Source organism: Suricata suricatta, chromosome 7 (assembly GCF_006229205.1).
Source record: "Suricata suricatta isolate VVHF042 chromosome 7, meerkat_22Aug2017_6uvM2_HiC, whole genome shotgun sequence".
Lineage (NCBI taxonomy): Eukaryota > Metazoa > Chordata > Mammalia > Carnivora > Herpestidae > Suricata > Suricata suricatta.
Window position 1 is genome coordinate 10,177,139 of NC_043706.1, and position 21,902 is coordinate 10,199,040.

General features: G+C 40.3%; 2 long non-coding RNA genes across 2 annotated transcripts in view; both read right to left on the reverse strand.

Annotated features, from left to right (window-relative positions):
- Window positions 1-21,902, reverse strand: part of LOC115296112 — a 70,521-nt gene that overhangs the window by 34,215 nt on the left and 14,404 nt on the right. The window lies entirely within an intron of this gene.
- On the reverse strand, window positions 239-21,770 carry LOC115296113. Its single transcript, XR_003910735.1, has 4 exons — window positions 21,681-21,770; window positions 9,234-9,300; window positions 5,066-5,144; window positions 239-542 (listed from the first exon to the last, which is right to left on the reverse strand). It is a non-coding gene; the product is annotated as an uncharacterized LOC115296113 (long non-coding RNA).

Here is a 21,902-nt window from a genome sequence, read left to right on the forward strand (position 1 = left end):
TAAAAGCAACTTTATTTAAACATAACCACCCCCACCACCATAAAAAGAAGAGGAAAAAAAAAGTAAAGAAAACAATAAGGGAAAAACCCAAGACACACTCCCTAGGGGGGAAAAAAAAACAAACCAGCATGTAATTTTTGTCCTTGACAGAATGTATTAAGATGTGAGTTCTTTGTGTGCAACCTTTCATTTATGCATGTGAGAGGGTTATCATTTTTTGTTAATATTTTTACATTGTAGTACTTGTTTTGCTTGTTGGTGGTGTTTGCTTATCTAAGTGTTCTTTTAAGCAGCTACATGGAGAGAGGCCACCATTTTGAACCATGCAAGGTAAGTCACTGCAAAATATAAACCGTACATGATACTCATCCTGGGTGCATTAATTATGTTTGCTGATCGTAGGCTTGCTCGTCCTGAGATGAGGCCAGTGTAGACATAGGCAGGACCCTTTGGGAGGTGAGGAGAGAGGAAGAAGCCATGTATTTCTTTCCCCGTCTTCTCTGCACGTTCATGGGCCTTGGCTTTAAGCACGTCACTGGCTCCTGTGGGAGATATCTGGATGAGTCTAGCTTCTACTTAGTGACCCAGTCCCTGGCCTCAGGGACCACCATTTCCTCTCTCTGTCTCCCAGCCAATGATGGGAGTGGCTTCCTGCTGTTGAAATCTCTTGGGGTTACCTTACTATATCTTGTTCGGTTTTTCAGCTCCTCCATCACCGGGATGACCAATTCTGTGACAGTAAGTATTTGAACTGGTTTTGCATTTCAGATTACACCCTGACCTGTCCACCTCTATGCATATAACATTCATCATACTCTTAATGACGTGTTTAAGGTTCTTTTACTGCCTCGTGTTGTGACACCCCAGAGTGCTAGGAACACTGCAATAAACCCAACTGCTGCCATTAAGTGGAACCACAATTCAGGACCGCGTACTTGCTAGTCTGTGTTTTTGAGTGAACAGAAGAAAATGATTTTGCTGAAAAGATTTTTTATTTGCCATTTTAACCAGACAGTAACCCTTTCTATTTCTACTTAAAGGAATTCTTTTGGAAGAAAATAACACACCAGGTGTTTTTTAGCTTTTTTGTTTGTTTTTTGATCATGTTCAAAGTTACTAAATCATCTAGTGAAATAATTCTATTCCAGGTACATAACAATTTTCTATACAAATCTTAGTTTTCTAAGCCAGCACAAATATAAACACCCTACCAAATGTTCTCATAACATCAACTTTATAAGATATGAACTAACTTATAAAAACCTCTTCACCTACATTAAAAAAAAATAATAGTATCTTTGTGTGTTTGTACGAAGGGCAAAAGAGGGTCAGAATTACTTTTGCCACAGGGCAGTTTGAGTACCGGAAAGCTAACTAGAGACCCCTGGAGGTTGGCTGAATACTCCCTTGTCCTTCAGCCAGGGGCACTGCTGGAGGAGAAACCTCTCCTAGCTCTGGTCCCACAGTGACATAGACGAAGCTCTTTTCCTCTAAACCCTTATTCCTATTTGCACAACTAGACTCTGTTTATAGCTTCCACTGCAGATCGATGAGGTCATGTGTCTGAGTTCTGGCCAACAGAATGTGGAAGGAAGTGGTATCCTCCCCTTTCAGGCGGATTCTTAGAAACTTCCTGATACATTCTTCACTTATGTTTGATTTTCTTTCATTTTTGTCAAGGGCAAATAATATAACTGAAGAATCTGGTCTGGGTTCCTGAATGACTGTGTGGAGCAGAGTGGCCCATGTTTCCCAAAGGCTGATATGTACCGGACTGTGATATGTGAACAAATTTGCTTTTACTCTGATGAGTCACTGAAATGTCAAAGTTAGAGTAGCAAGTGTTTACCTTGATCAGTACACAGATAAATTAAGCCCTGACAGAACAAAATTTCAGAGATATACTATTAATCTGAGATCTAAATTTTTCCTTTTGGATTCTTTTTACAACCTCATCCATCTTTTCCTCTCTCTTTCCTTCTTCTGATTTCCCTACGTTCCTTTTAATATGGAAAATAGGCTCTGTTGAAATATAAATTAAGCAGGGCATGCTGCCAAAGGGTTGTCTTATGGGGTGCCTTGAGGCTTTAACTTGTATTTTATTTTCCATAGCTATAGCAAAAAAAACTTTTTGTTGGTCTTTCGAGGAGTAAAACATCAGGAGCAAATAACAGGGATTTGCCCCACCTGCTTGCCAAGCTGGACAAAAGACTGGCTCTATGTTTATAGCTGTTAGGTTTTTCTAAGAGGGCCATCAATCTCTACTCTTTTGCAAGAAAAAAAGGCATGAAGGAGCTCTTTTTATTAGGACCTTAAAAAAAGTCCAGGGTTGGCAGGACCTGAGGACAGAATAGGAAAAAGAAATAGAATATCACCAAATATCCTGAGCCTAAGACCAGGGGCATGCTGAAGCACATGGACTGAATGAAGTATGCAGGGGTGTCTCCACGTGATGCTCAGGACTGGTGGAGGGACCTCTCATACTTATCCCCATGCTTCCTGAACAGCTGACTAACCGCCATGTGAAATTCTACCTTGGAGTTCCCAAGGCCATGACATCTACATTGTCCCACAATGACAAGCACTTAATTTTACAAACTTTGATCCAGGAACAGCCACTTGTTGTACTGAATTTTTAGGAGGACCTCAGGGAAAAGGCAGATGCTCTCATTTTGTGTTTGTCTCAACCTATCCACAGGGATGCCCTGACTAGGAATGCTGGAGGCACTCATTTGGGTCACACTACCCGTGGTGAGTACCCCCTCCAATCAAGAACACTGAACAAAAGGTTTATTACTCACAATTCCCCGTGACTACACAGCACACCTGGGCCACTCAGGGAGGTTATGGGGAAAGAGAAAGTGTGTGGACTTGGGGTTCTGCCTGTATTGGGATTGAGGGTGAGATGCCTAGGGTGTTACAGGTTTACTCTTCATTTGGTGAAATGTAAAACCCAAGAGTGGGAATTAAGGCATGGGTCACTTACCTAGATGACCTGGGGCTCTCTAAAAGGGGAACCTCATGGGTGGGCTCCTGGCTCTTACCTAGTTGTCTGGCTGGCAATGTTTTTATCTGAGATGGATGGCTCAGCAATCAAAAGCTTAATGTCAGACACTTGCACAACCATCAAAAATGCTTATCGTCAGGCACCTACAGGACAGCCCTTCATCTAACAGATGAAGAATCCGAGAATCAGTGGAAGGTAAGTTCACCAACACCACATAGGAAGCCAATGCTTCAAGTGGAATTTACAATCAGGCCATCTTGTATCATGATTTCTATATTTGATATAATTTTCTCATTTTCCAAAACACTTTTCTCCTTTCCCAGCAAAGGCAAACAGAAAGAAAGAAACTGTTTCTTTCTCTTTGTTTGCTTTTCATTCCTTCCTCCTTCCTTCCTTTCAAAAAGTTAATGAATGGCAGTCAAAATTCAGGATAATGGTATTTCATCCACCCTTTTATTAATATAAAAATCAAACTTGATGTGCTGCTCGGCTCTATATTTTTTACAGAAGCATCTAGGGCCCAAGTCTTTTGTAAATAGTTGCATAAAACAAAAAGAATACCATGCTCCACTGTCCTTTGAACAACAATGAGACAGGAAATAAAGGAAACCATAAAATACTTCTATAGCAAAATAAATATTTGGCTCCATTATTAGAAAGCAAAAGAAAATATTTTCAGTAAAATTCACTGAAGAATAAAACCATGAAAATACAACAAAACAAAAAATCAAGAACAAAATGTTTAGCCTTGATTCTATTATACAAAAATATTTTAACTGTATATGGTTTCTTATTATAAAAGTAAAGCATGCTTACTTCTAGACATTTTGGAAAGGGCAAAGAATATAAAGAATAAAATAAAAATCACCTATTATTCTATGGATAATCAGTATTAACATTTTGTTATATTTTCTCCTAATCATTTCTTTGCACATTAAACATATGTATTGTTATATATGTATATTTAAGACATCCTATATTTATTTATTTATTTATTTTTTGTAATGTTTTTGTTTACTTTATTTTTTATTTTTTTTCCATAATATTTTATTGTCAAATTGTTTTCCATACAACAAGACATCCTATATTTAAAATAGTCCGTGCTCCCTTTTTAAAACTGTAACATCATATATTATTTTCCCCCATAATACTCAAAATTTTTTCAAGCACTATTATTAGTCAATACTGCATAGTCACACTATGACTACGTGCTTCATTATGTCCTTATTGAAAGTCATATACTACCAAATTTTGGTACTACTACTAATGACGTGTGACACCTATTTCCTGTTATTAGATTCTTACTAAGTTTTTGCACTTTGATGAGAAGGACAGACATGTAGCAAGCAACTAATAAGAGCCAGAGCTAAATATGACTTTTTGTGGAGGCTGGAGTAGTCAAGCTCTCATTCATTCAAGTATTTTTAAAATATTTTTTGGGGTGGGGACATGGTTCTCCTGGGGACATGTCAGTAGTCAAAATGGGTAAACAACCCTGGCTTCATGGAGCTTGTGTCCTACTGTTCTCATTTATTAAGATAGAGAAAAGAAGAGTAGAAACAGTGTTTTGTGAGGGTTTTGGTGGGGGGGGGGAACCTAGTAAAGTTGCATAAAATTTCTGAAATGTTGGGTTTGTGGTGCCGGTGAGGTGTACAAGTAGAGATTCACTGAAGGAGATGAGAATGAATCTGGGCCAAAGGTGCTGACTCATCAGCACGCAAGGGGAGCTACCACCAGGGGAGTGGATGTCATCCCCCAGGGGAAAAGGCTGAGAGTTACTGACAGTGTAGGACTTGACCTCTATGGAACACCAACATTTTAAAAAGACGTATATGCTAAGGAACTGGAAAGAGAATAGAAGGAAACTCCTAGAACTGTGTAACCATGGAGCCAAGGGAAATGTACTGCCAGGAAAAGGAACTAGACAATGCTAAGCCTTCTGAGAAGTCCACCAAAATACAGACAGACAAGTGCACGTTGCACTTGGAAACATGAAGTTCTTTACCAACACAGATTAGAAATACAACTCAGAGGCTACAAACATCTTTAATCTCTTACCTCTATTGTCTTTCATCTAAGCTACTCCCTTCTGTGGCCACACCTCACAATTTTGTTGTGATTGGTTACTGTGCCAGTCCTGAAATCATAAAGTCAGACATCACATTCTGTGACCATAAATATCATTTCTTCCATCTCATGCACCAAATGTTTCCAATGTACAAAGCTACTTGACATTAGGCCTTTCAGTAAATATACTCCTTTTCTTTATATCCATTGGCCCTTTCCATTCCACAGTCCAACACTCTCCCAAAAACACTGCACAATGGTGACTTAGGAAAACAGGAATACTTGGGAGACATTGATCTTGTGACAATGTGCCTCCACTTGGGAACAATGGAAATGTTAGACTCAACATAAAAACATGATGTATTCTGTTCTTATGAGATTTTTTTTAACAAGTGAGAGATGAGATCTAGCAAATCTCCTTAATTATAAAAGGCATTAAGAGGTGGATCCTGGTTCCACAGTTGAAGGTATAACTGAATTTCCATTAAAAATGTTCAACCCTCTTGAGAGATCCAGTTTAAGAAGCCCACCCTCTTGCCTGAAATTGCTACTTATTCAATAATCCATTTAGAAATCTTCTAGAGAGAGAGAGAGAGAGAAGGTCTGAATCTATGGAAAGAAGAATGATTGGGCTAAATGGCCGCTGTTTGAGTTTCGCCCAAGTCTTGAGAGAGGGATTCAAGTGTGAAAGGTTTATTTGGGTGTGACACTAGGAAATAACAATTGGGGGAGATAGGGTTGGGGGTGGCAGTGAGACAGAGAAAGAAAGACAGCCAGCCAATAAATGCTCTGTTATTATACCAATTAGCCTGTTGAGTATCTGGAGTTTAGTCCTACTGGGGAACTCAGGAATTCAGTGTAGGACATGTGAGTCAGTTATCCCCACCTCTCCCTTGCCCCAAGGAAGGAGGAGGAGTATTTATATTTGCTAACCATTCTCAGTAAGCAGTCCCCATTGGTAGTGGGGGGCTGGGTGGGTAGGGGAGGAAGAAGGGGGAGATGGAAAAGACTTCAAGAAGAACAGCAGATGTCATGAATCACAACTATCCAAAGATGCTCTGATAGCGCTAACATTTTATCTCCAAGGTATAGGATTTTGTAAAATTGTATGGGCTCCTATTTTAGGAAAGGGTTTTGTTTAAAAATTGTTATTTGAATTTGAAAAGTTCTAGATGAATGATATTCAAATTGTTCCCAGTTATGTTAATCAGCAGACCCCTTTTCTGCTAAATTTCATTCAAATAGACCAATATGGGGACTGTCGGTTTTGTGTAATGATATAACCCAGTAGAAAGAGATGCACACAAATGCAGATGGTTAAATAGGGCCTAACAGGAGATTTTGATCTTGTTCTCCTCATTGTGTTCTCCTTACCTGCTCCTTTAGCAACATAGGGTAGCTTTATTCTAGCATAGAAACCCCTACATCCTAATAACATATCAAAGGGTTATTTTTCAACCACACCATGTCCATTATGGGCATGAATCTCTGCTCCACAGAGCTATGTGTGGACCCATACTGATAAGAGTCCATGATCTCATAGCTGTACCTGTGTAAGAGGCAGCCTTTTTAATTCCAGTCACAAGGAAAGGAATATGAAGAACCACACATGAGTTTCCTCTGTTTCAACTCAGAGGAGACAAATCATTCTTGCCCATATTGGCCAGTACTATTCACAATGCAATGCCTCAGTGTTTTCTCCATATTGATGTTCCTCATAAGAATTTGTTTGAAGAAAGGATTCTGTAGTTTTAAAACAAAGTTAGAATACAGCAAATATGCCCTACTTTTTCATTATTAAGATCATAAAAATTGAAACCCACTGATAACAGAGTTTTTAAGGTCAGGCAGCTGATTAGAAGACCTTGAACTAGAAGCTTGCTAGAACACTGTCCACTTTGACATTTTGCCCCAACAGACTCCTCATTGCTGGGAAAACCTTTTCTCTAAGATGTCTGTCAGGAGTATCTGGAAAAACTTAAGCAAAAAGTGATTTGAGAAAAGAAAAATGAACAAAGAAAAGGAATCAGGAGAGAGAGGCAGATGGGGGGGGGGCGGTTACGGTTTTGGCAAAGTGAAAAGGGATAAAGTGAGAGAGCCAGAGAGAGACAGAGGTGCACCAGGTGTGAAGAGGCCGGGAGCCCAAAGGGGAGAGCCGCTCAGTCTAGACCCCAGATGTGAGCACATGGCTTCAGGGAGCTCAGCACTGGACTCTGCAAATCCTTCTGCCAGATGTCATGGCCAAGCTACAAATCCTGGGACGCGTGACAGAACTGGCTGCTGTTCTGTTCCATGTGCTGCTTCCTTGTGTATGACCGGTCATTCTGCTGGCTATTCTAAGGCTGTAACACCAGATAATGACTTCAGTCCTAAAGTTAGCACTTTGGCTGACTTCAAAGAAGTGAAGCCCAGCACTGGAGCCCTGAATGCCCAGAGGCAGATTTGTGAATGTGAACCCGCAGGTATGGTCACCTTCCCACACGGAGATCCATCTAACCATAAGAAAGGCAAAAACTACGGGGAGACGTGGAGTAAATAAAATAGGATAAAGCTACTGCTTGCTGGCAGCAGGACCTTGGGTAAATTGCCTTATCTTTCTGGACTCCGTTTCCTCAGAAGGACTTAATTAAATGGTCTCTAGTTTCCATTTGAACACTGACAACCCATAAGCTTATAAAATGGCACCATGAAGAAGGATAAACGAGAAAGCCATGTCCCTTCCAAGCTGATGCGATAGAACATCAAAAAGCGAAACACTCTGCTTTGTTAAATAAACAAGGTAAAAACTTGTATTTGGTCTCTGCGTGGAAGCAACTTGTAGAATCTGGTGATGAGTTTAACACACGAGAACTAAGACAGAACAGCTCTATGGGCAAAGAATAGTTCTACAGAAAGGAAACTAAGAAAGGGCCAGCCCCCTGCAGCAATTGAGAAGTCAACAGAATTTGTGTTTCTAATTCTCCCAACACTGTTCCATTCTTAAAACCAATATGTAGTCTCTGCTATATCCCTACAGGCCTAGGGATCTGATGGTAAGGGAGACCTCGCGGTCTTGACCCTCAGAAGGCCTGTGATACAATGGTGGTCCTGGGCAATTAAGCTACCATGCAGTGGCACAGGGACAATTACAGGAGAACAGATACAGAGGATCTGGAGGATTTTCCATGCACACCAGGCCTGGAAGACCCGGGATCAGTGGAAGAAGTGCATTTTAAGCTGAGTCCTGTCAGAAAGGTGAGGAATGGCCAAAGATGTGGAGAAGAACAGTTTGAGGCAACCACTTGCGACATGTTCAGGAAACTGAAAGTAATGCATTACGACTCTACCACTATTGCCTGAGCATGGGCACGCTGCTGAACCTTTCTGAGCCTCAACTCTCACCTCTGAAAAATGGAACAGTAACAGATGTGTACACATACACACGCACACACACTTTCTACATAGCTTACCCCACAAGAGGTGCCCAGAAGATGAGAGCAAATCACAGTATCACAGTACAGGATTTGGAAAGGACAACAATAGAGTCACAATTTTGCTGAAGTTCCTAAGTTTGGGGTATTGGTTAGATGGTGTTGCCACTCACTCATTTAAGGAATACAAGAAGAGAAGGCAGATGGGAGGGAAAGGTAACGAGATAATAGATTCAAGGAGGAAGATCTTGGGGGCGCCTGGGTGGCTCAGTCGGTTAGGCCTCCGGCTTCGGCTCCGGTCAGATCTCACATTCGTGGATTCGAGCCCCGCGTCAGGCTCTGTGCTGACAGCTAGCTCAGAGCCTGGAGCCTGCTTTCGGTTCTGTGTCTCCTCTCTCTGCCACCCCCCTCATGCTCTGTCTCTCTCTGTATCAAAAATAAATAAAACATTTAAAAAATTTTTAAGAAAAAAAAAGAGGAAGATCTGGGCTGAGACGCATGTTCAACTTGACACACATCTGAGACAAAAATAATGCCCCCATTCCACTTTTCATTGTCTCATGTTGTCTTTCTGGAAAAACTCCTTTTCTTTGATCCATGTTGCTATCCCCCAATAGTTGTCAACCCCTAAATTATTAGCTGCTAAAGAACTGTATTTTAATAGTGAGAAATTGCAGATGCTAAGAAAACAAACTCCTTCCCCACCCTAGGAAGCAGAGCACCAGGACAGTGTGAAATCTGAGGGTTACCTGAGGCTCGGCTCTTTGGCTGAGGTGAACAGGCTACCCCGACAGCGGAAGGCTCCAGCAGTGTTTTCTGAAAAGAAAATGGTGGTGGGTTAATAGGAGGCAGCAGACATATTTGCTAAAGTGAATACCTAAGATTTTCCTGACATTTCTTCCTACCTAATAAATCAAATTAGCTACAAAACATCATCAGTGTAGCAAATCTGCCCACCTTCTTTTCTGTTTTTCATTTCAAAGTAATATCAGATGAAACAATTAATGCCTTTCAGAGCATTTTCCAGATGAAAAACACACACTAATCATATGACAAAATTGGCATTTAAAGAGGAAAAAAATCCAACAACTTTAACGTACAGCTTATTGAAAAATTCAAAGGCTGCCAACTGGGCAGGAAATTAAGGTGAGGTCTCTGAAAAGTCTCTCTGCTCATCAACAGGAGGGAGCAGCAGGAGGCCTGGCTGCAGTTCCCTAGGTGTTTCCAAGGTCAAGTCCTTGTTTAGTGAGGCTGTAAACTGTCCCAGTATAAAACTGTATCCACTAGAATCAAATGCTCATCTTAGTAGGGCTGCTTTTCTGCTCTCCCCTATGACCTCATACTTTCTGGAACAGCAATTTCTGGTTTACACTCCACTTTCATTTAGCCCCTGAGCTCTGTGTTCAGTGATGGGTGAGCAGAAGCAGGAGAGACCTCAGATTTAACAGCAAAGGGTTTTTTTGTTGTTGTTTTGGTTTTTTGTTTTTCCCTCAAATGAGAGTAGGGATGAAGGGGGTGAGACCCTTGGAAGAGTATTAAATAAGTTTTTATTCATCCTAACTCTGATAGGTAACCAGAACTCTAACCCAACCCCCACTGCTCACAACTGAGCCCCTATGTTGAGGAGACAGCTGCTATTCTTGTTTCAAAAACACAAGATTTTGTGTGGACCATATATCCTGGCTCTATGCTTAATACGTTTGAAATTGGGCAAGTCTTTACCAGTACTTTGAGAGTCAACTCTGCCCCCTAAAAGAAGAAGAGGAAGAAGAAGAAAGAAGAAGAAGAAAAATAAATGGAGAGCCAGATTTTCTCTCTGTGCTCCACTATCATTCATGCCTCCATTTCAGAAATTCTCTCCTTTAAGTGATTAATTGCATGTCACTTAGATCATGGACTGCACCTTAGTCACTTCTGTATTCCCAGGATTTAGAACACTGCATGTTGGAGATGTTCTGTGAGGTTCTATAAAAAGAATGAAAAATGTTCCTGCATCACAATATTGTCAAATACATTAAGAGCAAGCATCACAGTTGTCTGAGCTGAATTGCGCACCTGCCTTGTCCGTCAATCCCTCAGAAGTATGGGATATAACAAAATAAAGCTCAAAATAAGAGGAAGGGAATCCTCATGCTGTTAAAATGAAGTCAAAGCCAGAATTTCTAGCTTGGCTAATACTAAGGAGGCCACCAGGGACACTGGATGAGAATATAATGGGTTATATGCCCATGTTGGAGAAAGCAGATGTGGTCTTCTAGAATAGATATATTTATAAACATTATTATATACATATATCAGGAGAGTTTAACCATCCACACCCCCTTGCTGTAAAAACTATGGAAGGAGGAGTATCAGCAGGAGAGGAATCCCAACCAAAGGAGGAAACAAAAGTTCAAGAATCAAAAGTGATCAGGAAACATAGCAAAGAAACTGATGGTAGAAGTAAGGAAGCTTTCCTTCTAAACAGCCATAGTAATTCAGACAAATGACTTTGGTGGGGTTTGTGAGCAAGGTGGGAATAAAGCACAAAGTAGTAATAGCAAAAAGTGCAAAGTTTAAAGAACTTAATGTCCTTAGATTCGTGGAACTACTGTAGAAAAATTGTTTTAACTCTAGATATTATTGAATTAAGAATGCCATAAGAAAACAGAAATATAATTAATCTATAAATGCTAACCCAGTATAAAAAGAGAAAAAAGGAATGAAGGAAGGAAGAAGGGAGGAAAGAAAGAATGAAAAAAACTTACTATCGATTCAGTTAAACCAGGGAAAAACACAGCAACAGGAAACAAACATTGCAGGGGTGCCTGGGTGGCTCAATCAGCTGAGCATCTAACTCTTGATTTTGGCTCAGGTCACAGATGATCTCACAGTTCCTGAGTTTGAGCTCCACATCAGACTCTCTGCTGTCAGCACTGAGCCTGCTTTGGATCTTCTGTTCCCCTCTCTCCCTAACCCCCCCCACTTGTATTCTCTCTCTTTCTCTTTCCTCTCTCTCTCTCTCTCTCTCTCTCTCTCTCTCTCTCTCTCTCTCTCTCTCTCTCTCTCAAAAATAAGCACTTTTTAAACAGATTCCAAATATATTAATAATCTCAATAAAAGTAAATAGATTTAAATTGCTTCTTATTTTCAGTCAGTGACCAAAATACAGAATTGAATCCAGCTACACACTGTTTATAAGATACTTAAATTGTGAGCACACAAAAGCTTTGAACGTTAAAGGCTAAAAAATATATCTGAGAAAATATTAAAAATAAACTTGCTTAGCCATGTTAATAGCAGATAAAGGAGAATGCCAGGAAAAACTTATTAAGGACGATTCCTAACATGGAGTAGGGCTGAGCGGGTGGGGAAGGCGGCAAGGGAAAGGCTTTAGGCTGGGAGCCTGCTGGGGGTGGGGAGGCACCGCGCTGGGGCTTTGAACTTGGATGGAAGGTGAACCACAACTTTTGATACTGGTGCCCACAGCTCTCTACCCCCCAGGATAGGAGAGTTTTATGGATCATTTCAGTAAGAAGTACATGGAAGAGCTGAAGAAAAAAAAATCAGTATTAAACATGCTTTTAAAAGTTTCACTTTAAAACTACAGTTTCAGAGTCCAGGCAAGATGGTGGAGAAACAGGGAGTTCCGTACTTCCCGCCTGCATCTCTCAAAGAAGGGCTGAAGGCAAAGAAGCCAAAGGATTCTGAACTGCAAGAGTCTGGGAGGAAAAGAGATGGAGTCCACTAAGAAGACAGTCTCACAGGGCATTCAGAGAGAGAGTTCCTATCTCTAACTGCGGAGCTTTCTTTGGGCTGGGTGACTTGGTCCCAGAAATGCCCTCAGGAATAGACACTACACCAGGGATGCATTTGGCAGCTCCCTACTCATCCCCTGCTAGGAAGTACCCCAGCTTGCGGGACTACATTTCGGGTGGTACCATTATGTGCATGAAGTAAGATCGGGACACAAGGCTGAGGGCAGGACAAAGAACACGACCCACTATAGCTGCACCCACAGCACAGTGAGATCAGACCCGAAAGAGTGATCTGCAATGCCTGGTTCAAGAAGGGACTGGGGGGTTGCCAATTTTCTCCTCACAACCACCAAGGCGGGCCTCAGGGAACAGGCCAGGGGACCCACAGTGGAGGCAAGACCCACCTACACCAAACCACGTCCATCCGTGCAGGGTAGCTGCTTTATTACCAGAGCTGAAATAGATGCTGCAGAAACAGGCTCCCTCCCAGGATCAGCACTGATGCAGTGCCTTGATTAATTCTAGATCAATCCTTGCCACTCAGATATAGTCTCCTTTATCTTATTCTTATCTCTCCCCTCCTCTGGACCGGGTGCCCCGGGGTTATAGGTTTGCTTAAACAGGCATATGTAATCCATTCTCTTGATGTATGTTCTACACCTCCATCATTCCCTTCCTTTCTCTCTCTCTCTGAAATCATCAAACTATATAGTTTCTCTAGGTAACATTATCTTCATGTATCTTTTTCTCCTCACCTCCTGCCATATTCTCCTTTGTCTCTATCTTAATTAAATCCTTTAGTCTCTGCCTGGTCAATGTTCAATTTCTCCTTCTCCCCACCCCTGTCATTTCTCTCTTTGTATGTGCTCTTCCATCAGCACTGCCTCCACCCTGCTCTTTATTTGTAGCTGGGATTTCTGGTTTTATGCTTTTACACTGTCTTTTGTTTTTTTTATTTTGTTTTGTTTATCTTTCCTTTAAGTTTGCTTGTTTATTTGATTTGTTTGCGCCTTTGAGTGCTTTTGTTCCGTTTGTCTGTTTTTCTTCCCAGGGCAACCTCAAAAAACAAGCCAAAGTACACATGGTAAAGAGTCCATAATAGGGGCGCCTGGGTGGCTCAGTCAGTTAAGCCTCCGACTTCAGCTCAGGTCAGATCTCACATTCGTGGGTTCGAGCCCCGCGTCACGCTCTGTGCTGACAGCTAGCTCAGAGCCTGGAGCCTGCTTCCGGTTCTGTGTCTCCTTCTCTCTCTGCCCCTCCCCCTCTCATGCTCTGTCTCTCTCTGTATCAAAAATAAATAAAACATGAAAAAAAAAGAGTCCATAATATTACTATGAGTAGGGAAATAAAATAACCAAAGTCTCAACAAGAGAGACCTAGGGACATCCTTAAAAGAACACTACCTGAACGGACAGGCCATGGATAGTCAATGAGTCTCCTTTAATATAGCAGCACGCACAGGTACAGAGCACATAACAAGCTTTTAAAACTTACAAGAGATAGAAAGTTAGCCAAAATGGTGAAACGGAAGAACTCTTCTCTAAAAAATTCCAGGAAGAAGTGACAGCTGAAGAAGTGGTCAAAACAGATATAAACAACATAATTGACCAAGAATTTATAACTATAGTCATAAAATGAATCACTGAACTTAAAAAAAGGCATGGAAGACACCAGAGATGCTATCACTACAAAGATTATGGACCTTAAAAATAGTTGTGATGAATTTAAAAAAATGCTATAAATGAGGTGCATAATAAAATGGAGGCATCTACTGCACAGATTGAAGAGGCAGAGAGGAGAATAGGTGGATTAGAAGACACAGTTATAAGAAAAGAGGAAGCCGAGAAAAAGGAGAGATAAATTAATCCAGGAGCACAAAAGAAGAATTAGAGAACTGAATGATGATATCAAACGGAACACTATCTGTATAATAGAAATTCCTGAAGAAGAAGAGAGAAAGGGGCTGAAGGGTTATGTGAACAAATTATAGCCGAGAACTTCCCCAATCTGGGGAAGGAAACAGCCATTGAATCCAAGAGGCACAAAGAACTCCCCTCAGATGTAACTTGAATCCATCTTCCACAACATATCACAGTGAAATGGGCAAATATAAGGATACAGAGAGAATTATGAAAGCAGTTAGGGGCAAAAGAGGCCTAACATACAAATGGAAACCTATTGGGGTAGTTGCAGACTGATCTACTGAAACTTGACAGGCCAGAAAGTAATGGCAGGAAATCTTCAAGTGATGAAAATGAAAAATATGCAGCCAAGAGTCCTTTATCCAGAAAACCTGTCATTCAGAATAGAAGAAGAGATAAAGGTTTTCCCAAACAAACAAAAATGGAAGGAATTCATCACTACTAAACCAGCCCTACAAGGTATTCTACTAAAGAAAAAATGGGCCAATCAGGCAATTAGAGAAGAAATTGAAAAATATATGGAAACAAATGAAATGAAAATATAACAATCCAAATTGTTTGGGATGCAGCAAAGGCAGTCTTAAGAGGAAAGTACATTGCACTCCAGGCCCATTTCAAGAAACTAGAAAAAGCACACATACACTCTATGAGGGAAATTTTGCAAGGAACACAAGGTACCAGAGACAACACTACAAGCATGAATCCTACAGAAAACATAATGACTCTAAACCCATATTTTCCAGTAATAAAACTGAATATAAATGGACTAAATTCAATCAAAAGGCATCGGGTAGCAGAAGGGATCAAACACCAAAATCCATCTATTTGCTGTATACAAGAGACTCACCTTAGACCTGGGGGACACCTTCAGATTGAAAGTGAGGGGATGGAGAAATATCTATCATGCTACCTGAAGTCAAAAGAAAGCTGGAGTAGCCATACTTATATTGGACAAACTGGATTTTAAAGTCAAAGCAGTAACAAGAACTGAAGAAAGGCATTATATAATAATAATGGCCTATCCATCAGGAAGAGCTAATAATTATAAATGTCTGTGCACCAAATTTGGGAGTACCCAAATACATAAAACAATCACAAACATAAGCAATCTTATTGATAAGAATGTGCTAATTGCAGGGGGCTTTAATACTCTTCTTATAGCAATGGCTAGATCAACTAGACAGACAATCACTAAAGAAACAATGGACCTGAATGACACATTGGACCAGATGGATTTGCCAGATATATGTAGAACTCTACATCCTGAGGCTATGGAATTCACTTTCTTCTCAAGTGCACATGGTACATTCTCCAAGAGAGATCACACACTGGGTCATAAAGCAGTCCTCAATAAATATAAAAGAATTGAGATAATACTATGTTCACTTTCTAATCACAATGCTGTGAAACTTGAAATCAATCACAGGAAAAAAATCTGGGAAACTTCCAAAAGCATAGAGTTTAAAAGAGCACCCTACTAAAGAAAAAATGGGCCAACCAGACAATTAGAGAAGAAATTGAAAAATATATGGAAACAAATGAAATGAAAATATAACAAACCAAACTGTTTGGGATGCAGCAAAGGCAGTCTTAAGAGGAAAGTACATTGCACTCCAGGCCCATTTCAAGAAACTAGAAAAAGCACACATACAAATATAACAGTGCACCTAAAGGAACTAGAAGCAGAGCCACCAGAGCACCTCAAACCCAGCAGAAGAAGAGAAATAATAAAGATTAGGGCAGAAATAAACAATATAGAATCCAAGAAAACAGTTGAACAGATCAATGAAACCAAGAAATGTTTTTTTGAAAAGATAAACAAAATCATGAATGAAAATGGATTTATTACAACCAATCCCTCAGAAATACAAGCAATTTTCAGAGGAAACTATAAAAAATTATATGCCAACAAACTGGACAACCTAGAAGAAATGGACGAATTCCTAAACACACACACACTTCCAAAACTCAAACAAGAAGGGATAGAAAATCTAAACAGACCCATAACTAGTGAAGAAATTGATCAGTTATCAAAAATCTTTGAACAAATAAGAGCCCTGTGTCTGATGGCTTCCCTGGGAAGCTCTACCAGACATTTAAAGCAGAGTTAATACTCATTCTTCTCAAGCCATTCCAAAAAATAGAAATGGAAGGAAAACTTCTGAACTCATTCTACAAAACCAGCATCACTTTGATTCCCAAACCAGACAGAAACCCAGCCAAAAAAAAACAAAAACAAACAAACAAACAAAAAAAAACTACAGGTCAATATCCTTGATGAACACAGATGCAAAAACCCTCAACAAGATCCTAGAAAGTCAAATTCAACAGCATATAAAAAGAATTATCCACCATAATCAAGTGGGATTCATTCCTGGGTTACAGGGCTGGATAATATTTGCAAATCAATCAATGTGATATATCCCAGTAACAAAAGAAAAGATAAAAACCATATGATCCTGTCGATAGATGCAGAAAAAGCATTTGACAAAATACAGCATCCTATCTTAATAAAAACCTGTGGAACAAGTTGAGATGGAACGTACTTAAATATCACCAAAGCCATTTATGAGAAGCCCACAGTTAATATGATGCTCAAAGGGGGAAAAACTGAGAGTTTTCCCCAAGATCAAGAACACAGTAGGGATGCCCACTCTCACCACTGTTGTTTAACATAATGCTGGAAGTCCTGGCATCAGCAATCAGACAACAGGGAAATAAAAGGCATCAGAATTGGCAAATATGAAGCCAAACTTTCACTTTTAGCAGACAACATAATACTCTATATGGAAAACCTGACAGACTCTACCAGAAGCCTACTAGAACTGAAAATGAATTCAGCAGAGTCACAGGGTACAAAGTCAACATACAGAAATCGGTTGCATTTTTGTACATTAATAATGAAGCAACTGATAGAGAAATCAAGAAACTGATCCCATTCACAATTGCACCAAAACCCAGAAAATACCTAGGAATAAACCTAACCCAAGATGTAAAAGATCTGTATGCTTAAGAAAAACTCATGAAGAAAATGGAAAAACATTCTGTGCTCATGGATCAGAACAATAAACATTGTTAAAATGTCATTATTACCCAAAGCAATCTATACACTCAATGCAATCCCAATCAAAATTGCATCAGCATTCTTCTCAAAGCTAGAACAAACAATCTTAAATTTGTATGGAACCACAAAAGAACCCAAATAGCCAAAGTAATATTGAAGAAGAAAACCAAAACAGGAAGCATCACAATCCCATACTTTAGCCTCTACTACAAAGTTGTCATCATCAAGACAATATAGTATTGGCACAAAAACAGGCATAGAGATCAACAGAATAGAATAGAGAACCAAGGATTGGACCCACAAGTTATGGCCAATTAATCTTTGACAAAACAGGAAAGAGTATCCAATAGAAAAAAGACAGCCTCTTTAACAGGTGGTGTTGGGAGAACAGGACAGCAACATGCAGAAGAATGCAACTAGACTACTTTCTTACACCATACACAAAAGAAAACTCAAAATGGATGAAGGACCTCAATGTGTGACAGGCAACCATCAAAAAACCCTAGAGGAGAAAGCAGGAAACAACCTTCAGGACCTCAACTGCAGCAATTTCTTATTCAACACATATGCAAAGACAAGGGAATCAAAAGCAAAAATGAACTATTGGGACGTCTTCAAGATAAAAAGCTTCTGCACGGCAAAGGAAACAATCAACAAAACTAATAGGCAATTGACGGGATGGGAAAAGATAGTTGCCAATGACATATCAGGTAAATGGCTAGTATCCAAAATATAAGGAACTCCCCAAACTCCACACCCGAAAAACAAACAATCCAGTGAAGAAATGGACAGAAGACATGAAGAGACACTTCTCCAAAGAGGACATCTAGATGGCCTACAGACACATGAAACAATGCTCACCATTACTCATCAGGGAAATACAAATCAAAACCACACTGAGAAAGCACTTCACGTCAGTCAGAGTGGCTAAAATGAACAAATCAGGAGACTATAGATGCTGGTGAGGGTGTGGAGAGACGGGCACCCTCCTACACTGTTGGTGGGAATGTCAACTGGTGCAGCCGCTCTGGAAAACAGTGTGGAGGTTCCTCAAAAAACTATCAACAGAACTCCCCTATGTCCCAGCAATAGCACCGCTAGGGATTTACCCAAGGAATACAGAAATGCTGATGCATAGGAGCACATGTACCCCCAATGTTCACAGCAGCACTTTCAACAATAGCCAAATCATGGAAAGAGCCTAAATATCCATCAACTGATCAACGGATCAAGAAGATGTGCTTTATATATACCTGGCAACAAGAAAAAATGAAATCTGGCCATTTGTAGCAACGTGAATATTATGTCAAGTGAAATAAGTCAGGCAGAGAAGGACAGATACCATATGTTTTCACTCCTATATGGTACAGGAGAAACTTAACAGAGGAGCATGGGAGAGAGGGATGGGGAATAAATAGTTAAGGAGAGGGAGGCAAACCCTAAGAGGCTCTTAAATACTGAGAACAAACTGAGGGTTGATGGGGGTGGGGGAGAGGGAAAAATAGGTGATGGGCATGGAGGAGGGCACTTGTGGGGATGAGCACTGGGTGTTACATGGAAACCAACTTGACAATAAACTATAAAAGAAAAAAATGTATTAAGGACAAAGAGAATTATTATAATAATAGAGGAAACGTTTGCACATCTTAATAGCAATGCTAAATTCTTTTAGCAGGTAGCATGCTGACTTTTGTTACATAATTATATTGTATATAACTAAATAGACAGAAGTGTAATAAGAAACTGAAAAATGAAAAGTTAAAAATGTTGACCAAACACACAAAAACCAAATTGCCAAGCACATAAAACTTCCAAATTTGTAAAAACATGTACAAAATTCAGAACACATAAGATTTGAAAAAAAAATAACAAGCTACATCTAAAGGACATACCTTGAACTCTGTAATCAACAGAGACTGTACAATCTTACCCTTACATACTGAATGAACATTTAAAAATTGTTTTTAAATTTTTTTTTGAGAGAGAGAGAGAAAGAGAGACAGTGCAAGTGGGGGAGGAGCAGAGAGAGAGACACACACAGAATCCATAGTAGTCTCCAGGCTCCAACCTGTCAGCACGGCGTCCAAAGTGAGGCCTGAACTCATGAACCACAAGATCATGACCTGAACCCAAACCACATGCTTAACTGAATGAGCCACCCAGGCACCCTGAACATTTCTTAAATGACCATCTGCTAGGTCACAAAAGAAAACAACAACAAATATACATGAGAGCATGCTTTGTGATTTGAAAGCAGGAAAATGGATATTCAATTATAAAATATAGCCCATAAATTTACAGATATAAAAATTTATAAATTCACTTGTGAATAATCCTTGGGTCAAAGGAGTGGTTAAAGAAGCTGCAAAGTACAGTAAAACCTTAGTCTGCAAGCATAATTGTTCTGGAAACACACTTGTAATCCAAAGCACTTGTATATCAAAGTGAATTTGAAGAACCATTGGCTCAGTTGTGATGTGATGTTCAGCATTTCGCACTACTCGTATTGCAAGGCATCGATCATTTATCACGTCAATTAGAGATGTCTGCTCGTCTTGAGGAACACTCACAGAACAAGTTACTCGCAGTCCAAGGTTTTACCGTATTTAATACTGGAACAATGAAATACCACATAGCAAAGCTTTGCAATGTTGGTAAAATCCTTTTGGCATGTAAATTTATGGCTGTCCTGTATAGATTTAAGTAAATGAGTTCCAGTGCCCTCTAGCTTCCTAAAGGATCCGCAGCAGGGCATCAGACTGAGTTTGGAAAATTATATTAGGGAAATCGTTCTCCTGCATTTAGCCCAAGAGGTAGGCTGGCTGGTCTTGCCTCACAACAGTTTGTGTACTGCACTTCTCTGAGGACTGGACTCTGCTTCACTTTCTGGGCTTCTGGGTTCTAGTAAGCACTCCCTCCCCTCATCTCTCAGGACCTGCAGGTTAACTACCAGCTGCTATCAGTCTTGGGTTACTTTGCTGTCTCTTGTGGTTCCCTATACCCACATCTTTGTAAACAGTCCTGTTGTAAATAAACCCTCCTCAAATTATACTGTTTGGAAAGTGCCATCTGTTTCCTGTTGGGACCATGGCTGAATGAGCGATACAGATTTAATTTAAAAGACCTGCACACTCTTAGAGGAAGAGCGAGCAGTGGGTGGGAGTGGAGGACGGGCAGAAATGGCATGGCTTTTTTGGTAGCACTATCATCTGGGCGTTGGTGCCAGCTGGGGCTGGGAGACGCTGCCTTCTGTCCCAGGGCACAGTATGGATTCTTCAGGAACTCCCGTCCCTGGGTATCTCACCTGTAGCTTCCTTGACCTGCCACCTCTCCTGCTGGCCACCCTTCGGCCACCATTGAATTGCCACTCAGCTGCTGTGCTTCCAGCAGCTGGGCAGCACCCCTTTTCTTCAGGTGAATAGTGAGAAGAGAGAGAGGACCTAGTGCAACTGGATGGGTGAAAGGCTAGCATTTCAACTGAGTGTATAAGATTGTATTTCTATATTTTAAAAAAGATCTTTATCAATGTCACAAATTAGCCTTAATATTAACATGTGTTGAAGATGGAGGGGGTTCAAGTGATGTCACATTATTTTCTGTGTGCTTGAAAATACTTCCTACTTAGGAAAACAATAATGTTTAGAAGGACTAAGGTAACAACGTATGTTAGAGTCTTTCCCACAGGACCTGGCACACAGCGATTGAGCACATTTCTGTCACATGTTATGGTCACCCCATCCCACCTCCCAGGCTACCACCATGTGGTTTCAGATTGCGGTACCTTATGCCCACTGCTTCCCGAAGGTCCCACACCAGTCTGACAAATGAAATCTTTCCTAGTTTTCTGGTATGGGGTGGTCAAAATTGGGAAGGGAGAAGAGCAAGATGTGAAAGAGTTACGTGATTTCTTAAAGAGTTCAACCCCAGATTTGGGCTCTCCCCAATCCCGTAAGCCGGCTCTTTGCTTGGCTGTTTTCTCTTCTCTGATTTCTTTTCCCTTAATCGGATCATCTTCACCTCAGCAGCCACTGCTTCTCTTTGGGGAAACTTCAGCCCCTCTTTATTTCCTTATCTCTACAAAACCACACTCCACTTCTCTACAATTTAGGAAATCTGTGAGCAGCGGGAGGTATAAGGTTTGCCTTGTGGTCCTGGTAACAGGGTAACAGGACATAGAAGGTTCACTGGGAATGTTTGAAGGTTGAATAAAAGGCCTCTATCAGGATTGAAACAAGAGCTTGGAAGCACTTTATATAATTAGCTCTGATTCTTCTGCGTTAAAGGGATTGTCATGAACTTGAATCATGCCTGCAAACGTGGCCTGTTCCATCAACAGACTCCAAGACTTTCCCTTACCTATCAGCCAGGATTTGTTTATTTGTACGTATTTGTATAAGATTATATGGCATATAGAAAAATGGGTTGTTCAAGTACCATCTTTCAACTTAGAGATAAAAAAAAATGAGGTCTTACTGTTGTTAGTGGCAGGCCAGATTTGAAGTCAGGTTTTTCTCTGACTGCAGGTCTGGTGCTTTCTCCAAGTGTTGGGTAAGATATGTGGATACCGGTAAGAACACAAAACGACTTTCTCAGTTAATAAGTACAATATGATACTCTTACTTTAAAATCTAAGAAAAGAGAAACCACTGACCCAAGTTATACAAACATTTTTTTATTAACATACTAATCAAAAAC